Source organism: Jaculus jaculus, chromosome 5 (assembly GCF_020740685.1).
Source record: "Jaculus jaculus isolate mJacJac1 chromosome 5, mJacJac1.mat.Y.cur, whole genome shotgun sequence".
NCBI lineage: Eukaryota > Metazoa > Chordata > Mammalia > Rodentia > Dipodidae > Jaculus > Jaculus jaculus.
In genome coordinates this window covers 119395832-119409131 of record NC_059106.1, presented here as the reverse complement: position 1 = coordinate 119409131, position 13300 = coordinate 119395832, and positions in this window count along the sequence as shown.

The window sequence follows — 13300 nt, the reverse complement described above, 5'->3', positions numbered from 1 at the left end:
CTCAGTCTGGTCTTTTTTTTTTTTTTTTTTAAGGTAGGATCTTACTCTAGCCCAACCTGACGTAGAACTCACTCTAGTCGCAGGCTGGCCTTGAACTCATGTGATCTAACCTCTGCCTCCTGAGTCTGGGATTAAAATCTTTGTGTGTGTGTGTGTGTGTGTGTGTGTGTATGTGTGTGTATCTGGCTTTATTGCATGGGTATTGGGAAGTTGAACTTGGGTTGTTAGGCCTTGTACATGAGCATCTTAACCGCCAAACCATCTCTCCACCCCCTGCTTTTTTATTTTATAACTTTGATAATGCATTTTTCTTTTTTTTTTAAATTTTTTTATTTTTGGTGTTTCTTTTTTTCCTCAATTTTTATTAACATTTTCCATGATTATAAAAAATATCCCATGGTAATACCGCCCCCTTTCCCCTTTGAAATTCCATTCTCCATCATATCCCCTCCCCATCTCAATCATTGTACTTACATATATACAATACCAACCTATTAAGTACCCTCCTCCCTTCCTTCCCCTTCCCTTTATATCTCCTTTTTAACTTACTGGCCTCTGCTACTGAGTTTTTCCTTCTCACGCAGAAGCCCAGTCATTTGAAGCTAGGATCTACATATGAGGGAGAACATGTGGCACTTGGCTTTCTGGGCCTGGGTTACCTCACATAGAATAATCCTTTCCAGACCCATCCATTTTTCTGCAAATTTCATAACTTCATTTTTCTTTACTGCTCAGTAGAACCTCATTGTATAAATGTGCCATATCTTCATTATCCACTCATCAGTTGAGGGACATTTAGGCTGGTTCCATTTCCCAGCTATTATAAATTGAGCAGCAATAAACATGGTTGAGCACATACTTCTAAGGAAATGAGATGAGTCCCTAGGATATATGCCTGGGAGTGCTATAGCTGGGTCATATGGTAGATCAATCTTTAGCTGTTTTGGGAACCTCCACCCTGATTTCAACAATGACTGGACCAGATTGCATTCCCACCAACATTGTAGAAGGGTTCCTCTTTTTCCACACTCCCCGCCAACATTTATGATCATTTGTTTTCATGATGGTAGCCAATATGACAGGAGTGAGATAGAATCTCAATGTAGTTTTAATCTGCATTTTCCTGATGACTAGTGATGTAGAACATTTTTTTAGATGCTTATATGCCATTTGTATTTCTTACTTTGAGAATGCTCTTTTTAGCTCCATAGGCCATTTTTGATTGGCTTGTTTGATTCCTTATTAGTTAACTTTTTAAGTTCTTTGTACATTCTAGATATTAATGCTGTATCAGATATATAGCTGGCGAAGAATTTTTCCCATTCTGTAGGTTGCCTCTTTGCTTTATTCACAGTGTCCTTTGCAGTGCAAAATCTTTGTAGTTTCATGAGGTCCAAGTGATTAATCTGTGGTTTTATTGCCTGAGCAATTGGGGTTGTATTCAGAAAGTCTTTGCCAAGACCAATATGGTGAAGGGTTTCCCCTACTTTTTCCTCTAGCAGTTTTAGAGATTCTGGTCTGATATTAAGGTCTTTAATCCATTTGGACTTAATTCTTGTGCATGGAGAGATAGAAGGATCTATTTTCATCCTTCTACAAATACATATCCAGTTTTCCCAAAACCATTTGCTGAAGAGGCTGTCTTTTCGCCAATGAGTATTTTTGGCATTTTTATCGAATATCAAGTGGCTATAGCTACCTGGACTTACATCTGGGTCCTCTATTCTGTTCCATTGATCTACATGTCTGCTTTTGTGCCAGTACCACACTGTTTTTATTACTATGGCTCTGTAGTATAGGTTAAAATCAGGTATGGTGATACCACCAGCCTTATTTTTGTTGCTCAGTATTATTTTACATATTTGAGTTTTTTTGTGATTCCAAATGAATTTTTGGATTGTTTTTTCTATTTCCATGAAGAATGCCTTTGGAATTTTGATGGGGATTGCATTAAATGTGTAGATTGCTTTTGGTAAGATTGCCATTTTCACAATATTGATTCTTCCAATCCAGGAACAAGGGATGTTTTTCCACTTCCTAGTGTCTTCTGCAGTTTCTCGCTTGAGTGTTTTAAAGTTCTCATTGTAGAGATTCTTTATTTCCTTGGTTAGGTTTATTCCAAGGTACTTTATTTATTTATTTATTTATTTTTTTGATGCAATTGTGAATGGAAATAATTCTCTGATTTCATCCTCTGTGTGTTTGTTGTTAGCATATATGAAGGCTACTGATTTCTGTGTATTTATTTTGTATCCTTCTACATCTCTGTAGGTTTTGATCAGCTTTAACAGTTTGCTAGTAGAGTCTTTAGGGTCCTTTATGTATAGAATCATGTCATCTGCAAATAATGATAACTTGATTTCTTCCTTTCCAATTTGTATCCCTTTTATGTGTGTCTCTTGCCTTATTGCTATGGCTAAGACTTCCAGAACTATATTAAATAAAAGTGGGGACAGTAGACACCCTTGTCTTGTTCATGATTTTAGTGGAAAAGCTTCCAGTTTTTCCCTATTTAGTAATATGTTGGCTGTAGGCTTGTCATAAATAGCCTTTATTATATTGAGATATGTCCCTTCTATTCCCAGTCTCTGTAAGACTTTTATCATAAAGGGATGTTGGATCTTGTCAAATGCTTTCTCTGTGTCTAATGAGGTGATTATATGGTTTTTGTCCTTCAATCCATTTATATGATGTGTTACATTTATAGATTTTCATATATTGAACCATCTCTGCATCTCTGGGAAAAGCCTATTTGGTCAGGGTGAATGATCTTTCTGATATATTCTTGTATTCTGTTTGCCAATATTTTGTTGAGAATTTTTGCATCTATGTTCATGAGGGAGATTGGTCTGTAATTTCCTCTTTTTGTTCTATCTTTGTCTGGTTTTCATATCAGGGTGATGCTGGCTTCATAGAAGGAGTTTGGTAGAATTCCTTCTTTTTCTATTTCATGGAAAAGCTTAAGAAGCAATGGTGTTAGCTCTTCCTTGAAGGTTCTTGATTTAGTTTAGGTAGGTCATATACATCAAGGAATTCATCCATTTCTTTCAGATTTTCATATTTTGTGGAGTATATGCTTTTATAGTATGTCCCTATGATTTTTTGAATTTCTCTGGCATCTGTTGTGATGTTACCTTTTTAATCTCTAATTTTATTAATTTATGTCTCTTCTCTCTTTCTTTTGGTCAGATTTGCTAAGGATTTATCAATCTTGTTTATCCTTTCAAAGAACCAACTCTTTGTTTCATTAATTCTTTGGATTGTTTTTGTTGTTGTTTCTATTTCATTAATTTCTGCCCAAATCTTTATTACTTCCCATCTACTGATTTTTGTTTTGCCTTGTTCTTCTTTTTTCAAGGCTTTAAGGTGAAGCATTAGGTCATTTACTTGCGACCTTTCTAATTTCTTAATATAGGCACTTAAAGCTATAAATTTACCTCTTAAAACTGCCTTCATTGTGTCCCAGAGATTTTGGTATGTTGTGTTCTCATTATCGTTTGACTCTATAAATTTTTTGATTTCCTTCTTGGTTTCTTCATTGACCCATTCATCATTTAGTAGTGTATTGTTTAGTCTCCATGAATTTGTGCATGCTCTATAGCCTTTCTTGCTATTGATTTGTAGTTTGATTCCATTGTGTCAGATAGAATGCAAGGAATTATTTTGATTTTCCTGTATTTGTTAAATTTGCTTCGTGTCCTAATATATAGTCTATTTTAGAGAATGTTCCATGTGCTGCTGAAAAGAAAGTATATTCTGCAGCATTTGGATGAAATGTCCTGTATATATCTGTTAGGTCTATTCCTTCTATGACCTCATTTAGTTGAGATGCCTCTCTGTTTGTTTTTTCCTGGGATGACCTGTCAATTGATGAGAGTGGGGTGTTGAAGTCACCCACTACCACTGTGTTTGGTGTTATTTGTGACTTTAGTTCTAATAGTGTTTGTTTGATGAATTTAGGAGCCCCCATATTAGGTGCATATATGTTTAGGATTGTAATGTCCTCCTGTTAGAGTGTGCCCTTAATCAATATAAAGTGACCTTCCTTATCTTTCTTGACTAACACTGAAGTCTACCTTGTCAGATATTAGGATAGCAACCCCTGCTTGTTTTCTAGGCCCATTTGCTTGAAACACCGTTTTCCAACCTTTCACCCTAAGATAATGTCTATCTTTTGTAGAAAGGTGAGTTTCTTGGAGACAACAAGTTGTAGGATCCTTATTTTAACCCAGTCTTCAAACCTGTGTCTTTTGGTTGGGGCATTGAGGCTGTTGATATTAAGTGATATTATTGAAAGTTGTGTGTTTATGTTTGCCATTGTTTATTGTGGTTCTGGTTCTACCTTTTCTTTCTTGTGTTAATTAGTATTTGAGTAATGCTTGTTTTTTCCAGGTTCCTTATATGTGTGCTTTTCCTTTTCTTCAGCATGGAGAATTCTTCAAGTATTTTCTGTAGAGCTGGTTTTGTCTTCAAATACTCCTTTAGCCTGCTTTTGTCATGGAATGTCCTTATTTCTCTCTCTATTTGAATGGGTAGCTTTGCAGGATAAAGTAACCTTGGTTGACAGTTGTTATCTTTCAGAATTTGGAATCCATCACTCCAAGCCCTTTTGGCTTTTAAAGTTTGTGTTGAGTTATCAGCTGTAATCCTGGTGGGCTTGCCTTTGTAGGTAACTTGATTTTTCTCTCTAACTGCTTTCATTGTTTTTTCTTTGGATTGTGTGTTTGGTAGTTTGATTATAATATGGCAAGGAGAGGTTCTTTCCAGGTTTTGTCTGGCTGGTATTCTAAAGGCTTCCTGTATCTGCATTGGCACCTGTTTCCCAATTTGGGGGAAGTTTTCTTTTGTGATTTTGTTGAAGATGCCTACTATGCCTTTGGAGTGAGATTCTTCTACTATGCTCTGAATTCTTTTTTTTTTTTTTTTTTTCGAGGTAGGGTCTCACTCTAGCCAGCAGTGACCTGGAATTCACTATGGAGTCTCAGGGTGGCCTCAAACTCATGGCAATCCTCCTACCTCTGCCTCCCACTCCCGAGTACTGGGATTAAAGGCGTGCACCACCATGCCCGGCTCTGAATTCTTATATTTGATCTTTTCATAGTGTCCCAAATATCTTGAAATTCCCATTCATACTTTTCTATTACTTTGTCTTTCTCTTTGTTGGACTGTACTAGAACTGCCATCTGGTCTTCTAGCTTAGATATTCTGCCCTCTCCTTCATCAATTCTATTGGTGAGATTTTCTGCAGAGTTTTTTATTTCATTAACTGTTCTTCATTGCTAGTAATTCTGACTGGTTTTTCTTTATTATTTCTATTTCCTTATTTATGTCTTGTATTGACGTCTTTATTTCATTAAATTGGTGTCCTGCGTCTTCTTTGATTTCTTTGATTTCCTCTTTGCTTCTTTTTATTTCTTCTTTGACTTCTTTGAACATATTTACAATCATTCTTTTGAAATCTTTCTCAGGCATTTCCTCCAACTCGTTTTCACTGGAGGTCATCTCTGATGCATTAGTACTTTTTGGTGGATTTATATTGTCTTGATTTTTGGTTTTTCTTATGTTATAATGTATATATTTTTGCATCTTAGATTAAGTTAATGCTTGGATTATCTAGTTAGCTGGGTATTCTTAGCTGTATCAATTGATCTGATGTTATATATCTTCAGTGTAGGAGATTAAGATGTTAGGTGTGGCTCTTAACACTCTCAGAGTATCTAGAAAAGTGTTCCTAGGGGTTGAGTTTGCCTGCTATGGGAGTATTCAAGTAGGCTGAGTGGAACAAAATACAGGTAGATTCTAAAATTTAACTAAATACTACTGTACACATTCAATCAACAACAGCACCGAGTATTTTTGCAAGAGTAGGTATTATAACAACCAGATCGTCTATCAACAAAGAAGTTAAGATTTCTGGTCTGTTGAGGGTTCCAAGTCAGCTTGTGACCAAGTGAGACCCTACCCTGGTGCAATCCCAGTTACCTTTTTGGATGATTTTGGTCTCAGTCGAGTAGGATGGCTGGGTCACTGGACCACTGTTCTGTTTTCTGGAGCTGGGTACTGATTTTTCCTGTGGGGTGAACCAAGCCTGGCACCTGTGGCCCTGCAGATGGGCACCCCCTCTGCTGGAGCTGCTGCTGACACTGCTGGAGTTGCTGTTGCTGCTGGAACCAGAGCGGTGGCTTCCATAGCCACTTCCACTGCCGGAGCCTGGGCACAGCTGCTGGAGCTGCTTCGGCCTGCCTGTGTGGGCCCTGGATGCTCTGGGACTCTCGTACTTCTCTGCTGCCATTTTAATTTCTCATACACCACATTTTTTAGTAAAAGTGTGTATTTTGCTGGGTTTTCTTTGGCTTTTTCTCCCCTAGGCTGCTTTGGCGTGGTTCCTATGCCACCATCTTAACCGGACTCAGTGCAATCTTTTTTTTTTTTTAAATTTTTTTTTTAAATTTTTTTTAAAATTTTTTTTTATTTGAGAGCGACAGACACAGAGAGAAAGACAGATAGAGGGAGAGAGAGAGAATGGGCGCGCCAGGGCCTCCAGCCTCTGCAAATGAACTCCAGATGCGTGCGCCCCCTTGTGCATCTGGCTAACGTGGGACCTGGGGAACCGAGCCTCGAACTGGGGTCCTTAGGCTTCACAGGCAAGCGCTTAACCGCTAAGCCATCTCTCCAGCCCAGTGCAATCTTTTATGACAGTACAAAACACATGTTTTTAGACATTGTGAGGGGCAGTTAGGTAGCTGGTCAGGAGAGAGGGCACAAAGAGGAAACACCATGCCTGCCTGCTCCTGCATCTGATCCAACCTATCTAATCAGCTGTCCTACTCCAGAGCCAGCCCCTAGTCCAAACCAATCAGCTCTCTCTATCAGACTTACCTGAGCCTAAGGGTAAAGCCCACCATGGTAAGGTTGTAAGTAGATCCTTACCAGGTGGGCAAGCCCTCTTTTGGCTGCTCACCTCTCCTGCAGTTCCAGTTCCACCTCATCTCGACTTTGCTGGGTGGAGAAGGGGGGAGGGCACCCAGAACCCTACTCCCCTGTGGGCTCTCCTATTCTATTCTGGCAGGAGCTCCCTGTATTTTCTCCCCTTTCCTTCTCTAAGTCTTACCTTCTGTTCTATGAATTTAATTCTTTAAATTTATATGACTAAAATCTGGAGTACCCTAAATTTATTAATACTTTGGAGTATTTGGTATATTGGTAAGGAACTTCAAAACCTCCGCTATAATTTCTGTGTGATTTGTGTTTAAGAACAAAAGTTTTCCTTTTGTGTGATTATAGATAGGTACTGATGGACTGGATGAATATATAGTGTTTAGAAATTGCTTTTTTTTCTTTTAAGGTACGGTTTCAATCTAGCTCAGGCTGACCTGGAATTCACTCTGTAGTCCCAGGGTGGCCTGGAACTCACAGTGATCCTCCTATCTCTGCCTCCTGAGTGCTGGGATTAAAGACATGCACCACCACGCCCGGCTTAGAAATTGTTTTTTAAAGACTATTGCATAGCTCATTCTAGGTGTGGGGTAAAAAACAAAAACTAGTCTGTCGTATAAGCATTGCCCAACCACTCAGGCTCGATTAAAAAAAAGCTTGAAAGCCAGCACGTCATAAGAGAGGATGCTTAGTTTCTTCAGACTCTCACAGTCAGTGTTCTGAGAGCATTGTTGATGAGAAAGAAATCTTCCCCAGAAAGTGTCAGGGAAATAGCACAGTCCTACACACTAAAATAATGTTAGCATTTACAAATTCACATTTCCCCTAATTTAATTCTAATTGGTTCCTCTTTTTGTGCTAAGAATGCCATCTGTCTCTTTGACAGGTTTTTGGATTTGATGTCGCTCACCAGGAAACATGACCATCATAAACAGAGTAAGAGGATTCAGGAAGTGTCCATCCCAAACAGGCCTGTTTTAGTAACTGCACAGAATCCCACACTGTTCTTATGCAAAGGATTTACCATTTTTTCCAAGCCCTTGCCACACACAGTGAATCCTTTCATCTCCACAGTTGTGGGAGTTCATAATATAGTGTAAAATCACTTTACATGGTCTCATTTTGATTCTGTATCTCCGATGATGTAGCATAAGGGTATTCTTATAACCATTAATAGATGAAGCAGATGGACATGGACTTGTCTAGAATCCTACAAAAGTGGTTGTGCCAACTCACTGCTGAATCTAAACCCATTGCTTTACAGTTATCGTATCTCCTTTGTGGAATGAGGGAGGGGACTCATGTTTCCCACTTATGAAGGAAGCAACTGAAGCCAAGAGACATTAAATAACTAAGATTCTTCAACAAACAAGATCACTCTAGACTTGAAATTCAACCCAATTCCCTATGACCTCATGCTTTATGAATACTGCCTTATATTTTCTGTTCCTTCTTCCAAGTCTAAAGTAGCTTGGGTTCGGGGATAAGCTAAGAAGAGGGAAGGGTACAGCCCAGAAAAGATTACTAGCCAGACCCCAGAAAACAAAACCTCTGAAGAAGGCTCAGCCTGGAGCCCAGTACTGAAACCTTTTGATGGAGGACTCTCAGATACTCTGCACGAGGGTTGGGACTGGAAGCAAACAACCCTTGCAGGCACTTTGAGAAATCCCAATTTAAAGATGAAGAATGAGGGCTGGAAGTGCAGTTCTGTGGTAGGAAGCTAACCTGGCATGTGTGGGGCCCTGAATCCCAGCTCCAGTGCTGAAAACAGGTGATAAATAACGCAAAGGTTCCCAGTAGCTCTCTGGATGGCCCAAGACCCCAGAACTCAATTCTTCCCCTGTTCTCTGCAGTAGCTGTGATGGAAAGCACAGACGAAGAACGCAGAAATTGGTCTTGGCATGGTATGGTGGCACATGATTTTAATCCCAGCACTTGGGAGGCTGAGGTGGGAGAACTGCTGTAAGTTTGAGGGCAGCCTGGGATACAGAGAGTTCCAGGTCAGCCCGGCCTAGAGTAAGAACCTGCCTTGGGAAAAACAAACAGAAAGAACGAAAGAAAGAAATGCTGGTGTAGACAGAGCTACAGTCTCTGAATTTAATGGCACAGGCAAAGGCGGATCAAGATTGGAGGGAGTGGGTAAGAATGTGGGGGGGAAGGGAGGTTGAGATTCCTTTTAGAACAATCTTCAGCTGACCTTTGAGGAAAGAATTTGAATAAGCAGAGAAGATTCACTGGCCCAGAAGCAGCATTTTCTGGAAATGAAGGACTGCATCACTGATACTTATCAGTGATCATTATCTAAACATGGGGAACTGAAAGGGCCCTGGGCAGATTCTAACAATTCCACTCAGTTATCTCAGTGGGCCAGGGCCATTCCTGGAGCTAAAGGGAAGTGTGTCCAGCCCAGAAGAGAAATGAAATTACCGATCAGCCAAGAGCGGGATCTAACAAGTTGACCACCAGAGGAGAAGCTGTGAAAACCGGTGAAGGAGAGAGACGGACCCATCTAGATCCTGCCGGAGCCACTGGAAAGTAATGTCAGCAAAAGCAGGGCTGGAGGGATGCTGTTCCTCCGCAGGGACAAGGCCAAAAGGAGGGACCGGCCATATCTAGAGTGGAAATTCCTTGGAGCCCTGTAAAACCTCCTGCTGAGACCAGTTTCAAGAGTTAAACCTTTCTGGCTCTAAGCCCAGGGGAGCCCTATGCCCTCCCCTCACCCATGGAGCTTGGCCGCTGGCAGCTAAGGACTCCTTTCCCATCTGGTCTTTCAGCTTTTAGGAGAATGAAGGAAGTGGGAATTCCACCTCTATAGGAACAATCTTGCAGTCTCCACATAGCTCCTCATAGTTCACAGTTACTCCCCCTGATTTATTCCTCTTCCCTAGTGTTTGGAATGTTGAGTTTGAGAAGATTCACTGTGGGGGGTCCCTAGAGTCAGCCCTTAAGCACAGGGGCCTGCTGGAATCTCCTATTTAAAAAGAAAAAATCAATGGCTAAACTACCAGCACTAAATGCAGATGGGGTTGGAATATTTTTTTGTTTTGGTTTGGTTTTTATTTTAATGTAGTGTCCTTCATTATCTGACGGTTGAATGAATTGAGTCTATGAAACAAACTGGTAACAGTTCAATTCAAGCAACAGAAAAGGTCAAGGAGACAAGAGACATACAATTTACTATGTCCTTGGGGGAATCACAGGGAAGAAAACTGAGTACCAGACAACCCATGAATTCTGAAACTTAAACACTTTCCTCCCAGGGGACAGAAGAAAGAAATAGGCAATTTAGCTGCCCACGCCTTTAATCCCAGCAGAGGTAGGTGGATTGCTGTGAGTTTGAGGCCACCCTGAGACTACATGGTGAGTTCCAGGTCAGGCTGTACTACAGCAAGACCCTACCTCAAAAAACTAAAATAAAAATAATAATAAAAAGAAATTCTTACATAATAAATGTATATAATTTTTATGTTTCACTAAGAAAATAAAAAGAAAAACTTAGGGCTGGAGGGATGGCTTAGCGGTTAAGGTATTTGCCTGCAAAACCAAAGGACCTAGGTTCAATTCCCCAGGAAGCATGTAGCCAGATGCACAAGGGGGCGCACGCGTCTGGAGTTCATTTGCAATGGCAGTGGCTGGAGGTCCTGGCATGTCCATTTTCTCTCTTTCTCCCTCTCCCTCTCTCTCTTTCTCTGTCAAATAAATAAATAAAAATAAAAATATTAAAAAAAAAAAACTTTAAAGGTTGGTTTTTCTGTTTCTTTCTACTTTTTTTTGAGGCAGGGTCTCACTCTAGCCCACCACGCAAACTTAGAGCTCACTCTGTATTTCAGGCTGGCCTCAAATTCAAATTGATCCTTCTATCTCAGCCTCCCCGGTGCTAGGATTAAAGATATGAACTGGAGCCAGGTGTGGTGGTGCACGCCTTTAATCCCAGCACACGGGAGGCAGAGGTAGGAGGATTGCCATGAATTTGAGGCCACCCTAAGACTCCATAGTGAATTCAAGGTCAGCCTGGGCTAGAGGGAGACCCTACATCGAAAAACAAAACAGAACAAAAAAACAAAACAAAGATTTGAGCTGGGCTGGAGAGATGGCTTAGCAGTTTAGCAGTTAAGGCACTTGCCTATAAAGCCAAAGGACCCAGGTTCCGTCTCCCAGGACCCACGTAAACCAGATGCAAAAGGTGGGACTTGTGTCTGGAGTTCATTTGCAGTAGCTGGAGTCCCTGGTGCACCCATTCTCTCTCTCTCTCGCTCTCTCCCTGCCTCTTTCTTTCTCTCTCTCTCAAATATTTTTAAAAGTTAATTGTTTTAGGAGCTGGAGAGATAGATGGCTTAGTAGTTAAGGTGCTTGTCTACAAAGCCAAAAGACCTAGGTTTGATTCCCCAGGACCCATGTAAACCAGAAGCAAATGGTGGCACACATGTCTGGAGTTCATTTGCAGTGGTTAGAGGACCTGGCGTGCCCAGTCATTGTCATATTCTCTTCCCCCTCTCTGCCTGTTTCTCTCATAAATAAATAAAAATGAAAATAAATTGTTTTACCTGGGCATGGTGGTGCACACCTTAATCCCAGAATTTGGGAGGTAAACATAGGAGGATCGCTATGAGTTGGAGGCCATCCTGAGACTACATAGTGAATTCCAGGTCAGCCTGGGCTACAGTGAGACCCTACTTGAAACTCCCTCCCCCCAAAAAGGTTTAATAATTAAATTTACTAGTAATCTTATCACTTTTAAAAAAGATAACCTGAGGGCTGAGAGATGTCTCAACGGTTAAAGTACTTGTAAAAGCACTTGCTTGTAAAGCCTGCTAGCATGGCCTGGGTTCAATTCCCACTACCCACTTAAAGTGGCGCATGCATCTAGAGTTCATTTGCAGGCAGGAGGCCCTGGCATGCTCATCCTTTCTCTCTGTCTTTCTCTGCTTCCAAATAAATAATATTTCACAACTTTAATCCCAGCACTCAAGATTGCTGAAGTAGGAGGATCATTTTGAGTTTAAGATCAGTGGTGGCTACAACATAAATTCCAGGTCAGCATGGATTAGAGTGAGATTTTGCCTCAAAAGAAAAAAAAACAAAAGCCGGGCATGGTGGCACACACTTTTAATCCCAGCATTCCAAGGAAAGATATAAGAGGATGCAGTGAGTTCGAGGCCAGTCTGAGACTACACAGTGAAATCCACATCAGCCTGGGCTACAGCGAGACCCTATCTCGAAAAACCATAATAAAAAAAAAATTTTTTTTTTTAAATCAAGAGGAAAGTTCCCTGCCCTCAACATGGTCTGATTTCATTCTTTAAGTGAATTGTTGGTAGCAACTTGTTTCACTTTTCTCCCAATTTGTTACTGAGTTTATGTAGACATGGCCCAGCAAACATAGCTAAATACACATATATTCAAAACGCCAGATCTCTCTCTCTCTCTCTCTCTCTCTCTCTCTTTTTCTCTGTCAAATAAATAAATAATTAAAAAAATTATTTTAAGGTTCTGTGCACCTTGGGGTGAGCAGGACCCGGCAGGATGGGAATGAGGCAGCAAGGCCAGGGGAGGCGGTGGACAGGCCAGTGAGGTGAAGGTCACAAGTTCTAAGGGCCCTCAGATGGATGGCAGCCATTTGACCCCCTCCAGTGGCAGCATTGCAGGTGCTGGTCCGTGGCAGCTGACCTCTCATGGGGCCTACAGGGGAGGGCCCAGGACTCCAGGGGACCCTCCACAGCTCGGTTTTTGTGACTGTCCTTCCGGGAAGCCTCCTCAGGTTGCCGCTCTAGCCCTGCTGCTAGTGGGGAGAGGCCCCTTTTCCCTTCACATCCAGAGGGGATGGAGTATATAACCCCAGGATTCTTAAGGGACAGGCACCCCTCTGCTGCTCCCTCCCAACCAGGTCCTTGTCACTGGGCTCCTGTGTTTGTCTGGAAGTGCCTGGCGTGGTGGCTCATAACTTTAATCCCAGCACTGGGGAGGCAGAGGTAGCTGAATCATCATGAGTTCAAGGCGACCCTGAGACTACATAGTTAATTCCAGGTCAACCTGGGCTAGAGCGAGATCCTACCTCAAAAAAACAAATACAAACACACACACACACACACACACACACACGAGGCTGGACAGAAGGCTCAGGGGTTGAAGGCACTTACTTGTAAAGCCTGCTGGCCCAGGTTTGAGTCTCAAGAAACCATATAAAGCCAGATACCCAAAGGCTGCATATGTCCAGAGATTGTAGTAGTCAGAGGCCCTGGGGTGCCCATTCTCTCTCTCTCTCTTTCAAACAATAAAAATTAATATATATATGATTATATACACATACATACACATATATGTATACATACACACACATATATGTATGTATGTATATACACATATA